This window comes from Glycine soja, chromosome 16, assembly GCF_004193775.1.
Source record: "Glycine soja cultivar W05 chromosome 16, ASM419377v2, whole genome shotgun sequence".
NCBI classification, from domain to species: domain Eukaryota; kingdom Viridiplantae; phylum Streptophyta; class Magnoliopsida; order Fabales; family Fabaceae; genus Glycine; species Glycine soja.
In genome coordinates, this window is record NC_041017.1 from 1,899,198 (window position 1) to 1,904,116 (window position 4,919).

Consider the following 4,919-nt stretch of genomic DNA (forward strand, 5'->3'; position numbering starts at 1 on the left):
TGTTCATGAAGATATATAAACCCTAAGCTGGTCCCCGCTAAGACAAAACATAAATAAATGACGGCGGATCGGATCTCACCCTTAAGCTCATCACCAAGTCCACATCAACCATGAGTGACATTCTCCTCAAAGGCTATATCGTAATCTATTCCCGTATCAAATGACACAATCATCAGAGTCCAAAAGAAAAACCAAGGATAAACTCATTTTAAAAGAAAGCAGCATATAAAAGAAATATAAGATCAAGAGGTTAAAAAAAATATAAAAATCTTTTATTTTCCAATAACGATGTACTGATGCAACTCCTTAAGTAACATATCATTCTTAAGTCACAATTATCAATGCACATGTCTAACTATCATGTTATATCATGCTGACTCTTTACTTCCGGAAGATTTTACCTTTTGAGTGATTAACCTAAGTATATCTCTTAACATAGTCACACTTTATGATTTGACCATTTAGGGATACTTAAATTAATCACGCGAAAGAAGTGTGATTTTATCGAAAATAGAAAAGTGTGGATAATGGCTTACCTCAATAAGACTTTTAAAAACCTTAACCTATCTAGGGATTCGCCCACCCACCCATTCGGCATTAACCACCACGATAACCTTCAACACTAGGTTGAGGGTCTTCTTAGCATCCCTAACTTATGTGTCTACTTACATGCAATATCATTCATCAATGCATATATGTTGTGATCACTCAAATCAATATTATACGTCATCACAAATTCATTCACCAGTCCTAACATCATAAGAGGTTGTAACATCATATATTCATCATTTATGCGTTCATCACACTCATGAACCCACATATAGTTCAATAGACATAGCCAGACATTCCAACACCTTGAATTCTTGCAAACAACTTACCAAAACTCATATGAATCTCATGATCTCAATATAAAGTCAACTCTAATAATAAAATAACATCATCTCAACCACATCTCATATCATCATAAATTCATTAAGATATCAAAATAATTAGATTATACAAGAAAAATAAACATTAATCACACCCACATCAAAATTGGTCATTGGACTCAAAACTGATCATCAAACTCAAAATGATCACTGGACTCAAAACTGATCATTGGATGCTGAACACGAAAATGGTCACTAGACACTGGATGCAAAAATAGTTACTAGACGCGAATTTTGCAGAATTTCAAAATTTCTATAGGATTGTCTCTCATGACTTCCAAATCATTCCAAAACAAACTCAAACTCAAACTCTTTTTCATTAGTTCCTAATACATGAACATCAATTCCTAATTACAAAGATGATAGCCAACAGGCTTAAACTGATTTTGCCTTCGATCATATCTGTCAATCCGAGCACTTTTGTGTCAGGTAGACTCATAACAGATAATGCCCTTATTGCCTTTGAGGGATTTCATTATATGAACATAAAATAAAAGGGTAAAATAGGGTTTATGGCTTTAAAGCTTAATGTTTCTAAGGCATATGATAGGGTTGAGTGAGGCTTTTTGGAGAGGGTTCTTTTTTATGAGTTTTCCACAAAAATGGATAAATCTGATTTTGAAGTGTGTGACTTTTGTGTCTTTCTATGTGCTAATAAATGGTGTCCCAATGGAGGAATTCAAGTCCTTAAGGGTGATCCATTGTCCCCCTGTCTATTCATACTATGTGCAAAGGCTTTTTCAGCTCTATTATGTAAGGCAATGGAGAATCAAGCTCTTCATGAACTTAAGGTTTGTCCTAGGGCCCTTCTTATTATCTCACACTTGCCTTTTACAGATGACAACCTTATCTTTGCAAGATTCACCAATGAAGAAGCTTTGCAGTTAGTTTCCCTTCTTGACACTTATGAGAAGGCTTCCGGACAGAAGATAAACCTCAAGAAATCAGAGGTTTCTTTCAGCCAAAATGTGCTAAGTCCCAAAATTCATGAGCTAGAAATGCTGGCAAAAGCTTCATTGGTTGAGTTTTGACAAGCTTACAAAGTCAAAGAAGATAGGAGGATCAAAGCTTTCCACAAGGCTATGCTGGCAAAACAGATGTGGAGACTCATAGATAACAAAGATGCCCTTGTAACATAGGTTTTGACAGCAAAATACTTCCCCAACTCATCTCTTCTGGACGCTAAAAAAAAGCTTATATGCCTAATTACTCTTGGAGTAGTGTTTGATAGTCAAAAGATCTTGCGGAGCATGGAGCAATATGGAGAATTGGTGATGGCAGGTCTGTGTTGGAAGTTGAGATTTTTCTCTTATTGTTATAATTAAGATATCTCCTGCAGATTTTGTGGTTGCTTGCAACTATGTTTAAAGCTTGCTTGTGCTCAGAGAAAGTAACTTGTAGTTGCAGGCTAATGATGTCTAGCTTTGTCATAATTTGCTGTATGTTTTGCCCAATGAGGAGCTTCATAGATTTCCTATTTAAACAACTTATTGTATCAGTTCATAGTGTGCAAAACTGAATTATAAACTTGAAATACATCAAAGCAGTTTTGTTCCTCTCTTCTTCTTCATATACGTTTATGTTTTATGATTTATACTTCACTACTTTTATGCTTCCACTTAGTTTGATTGCATAGTCTGATCAGATCTTTGCTCAGTTTGATAGCTATTTCTGCTTTAGTCTGGTAGTGTCATAGTCTGATAGCATCAGTTTGAAAGTTGTTTTCTTCAGTCTGATATATCATGTGTTCTGTTTTTACAACATAGCTTGTTACCCTTTTATGCTTCAGTCTTTTTCCCTCTGCCATATTCAAACAGTCTCAATATATGGAGTGACAAATGGTTCCCAAACTCTCTTGATAATGTTATTCACTGGGATCAGAATCCAGATATTGATGTATCCCAAACAGTTTCTGACATAATCATTCCAGATTCAAACCAGTGGGGTGTTGAGAAAATGAGAGGTATGTTCTCTGAATCCACTTGCCTGAAAGTCTGTTCTATTCCCTTGAGAAGAACCAGGATGTGTGGAAATTTGCTGATGATGGAATCTACACAGTAAAATCATACATCCTTTTTGTCCTCTAGTTCCTTCCCGGGTGACATTTGGGGTAATACTCGGAAAATAAAAGCTGTCCCAAAGTGTTTAAATCTGGTTTGAAGAGCATGTTTTATTAATAAAATCCATCGCGCTCGTGTTTAGTAGTTTTCCATCTACATCTTCATTACTTCTATTTCAAGCAAATTCAAATATTCAGACGTTAACGTTTCATCTAATCTTTTAATAATCCGTAATAGGAGCCATATACTTGAATGATTTATGAGATGCACAAATAGGAACATTAGCAATTACGGCTTAACCTTTATTTTTCTCAAGATTCTTTATTTGATTTTATGATTTTTATCCAATTACTTTACGCAGAAGAAATTCAGACACTTGTACCATTATAAAAAAAATTAATCAGACACCTGTATTTACGGTGTTGTTTGGGTGGTTCTACTTCTATATATTCTCTGTTTTTTTCTCTATAGGTGTTGCAGTTTTTTTCGGGTGTTAAGGATCACTGGATCAGTGAGGTGGGCACGGTGAGTGTAATTATAGTTGATTTGGTTCTCATTGGGTTATTTTTCATTCATATGAGCCTTCATCATAAATGATCGTAACGTTTTGCTGGGGAAGGTTTTTGTACTGTGGTGTTGCTTGACTTTGTATCTGTTTGGTACGTTATATTTATATATATGATTTTTCTTTGTCGATGAAAGAAAAACTTCACACGAAGGAAAAATATTTAGCATTCTCGATTTATATATAGCTACGATAATTTTTTTAATGTAATGAGAATAATTGATTTAAACTTAAACAACTTGTACAAATTATCCAAATTATCTATCACTAGACCGGCTGTAATTTTCAGTCCACAATTAATGATAAATAAATTATATTCCCATTAAATTCATCTTCACAAGAAAGGGTGGAGAGGGATACGGGGAAAACAAGATAAAAAGGAAATCAGTTTATTTTTTCCCTTTCCATATTACATTTGCTAATACGAATTGGAAAAACAAATTACAAATGCACGCAAGAAACTTCATAATAATCATAGCTCCCAATCTTTGCTCATATATGGATTGACAATAGTTAACTATATATCACTTGGTCATATCCATGAACAAGAAACATGCATTTGTGTGTGAGTGAGATGTTGTTAATAACGTGAAGAAGGCCTAAAACAGCTTATGACATGGTGTTGGTGTTGGGAGGACTTCTCCTTATCAATGAGGCCTTGAACGTACCTAAAGTCCTTCACATGGCAAGGGATAATTATGGTTCCTTGTTGATCAAAACCATACTCTTCCTCTGCCTCCTTGAGTAGCTGAGAAAACAAAGGGTGGTTGAGGTACACAATAGGCATCACAATTTTTTGTTGTTCTTCACCTTGCCCTACCTTGATTGGCAAAAACCCTTTTGGTATATCTTTAGCTAACACTTTCTTTCTACGATGGTGGTGGGGGTAGGGACGATTTGTAACCGGAACTTCTAATTCCAAGTTATAGCTTTCTTCACCCTCCTCCAACATCAGAAGACAAAAAAGTTTGTGCTGGATTCCTACCTAAAGTGTTTTCGTGGAAAACTATGATTGTTTATGGGGTTTTATATTTGCAAGTAGTGGATAGAAATCAACTCAAAATGTAGCAATGTGAGAAAATGCGTCAGTATTGGCGTATATGGCGGCAAAAAACGTCATCATTCATAGAAAGGGATCAGGTGAGGTGGAACACTCCATTGCCAAATTGATTTAAGTCGGTTATTTAATGATAAATATGAATGACTAGAACTTTGAGCTCCTATTTTCTTCACAAGTGGGAGAGGGACTGCCGTCATGGATTGTAGCCTAGCTACAAAAGTCTTCTACTTTTAAATTTCATAATGATACATGGTATTCATTTTTTTTTAGTTAAAATCAGTATTCCGAAAATTATTATAGTTTTA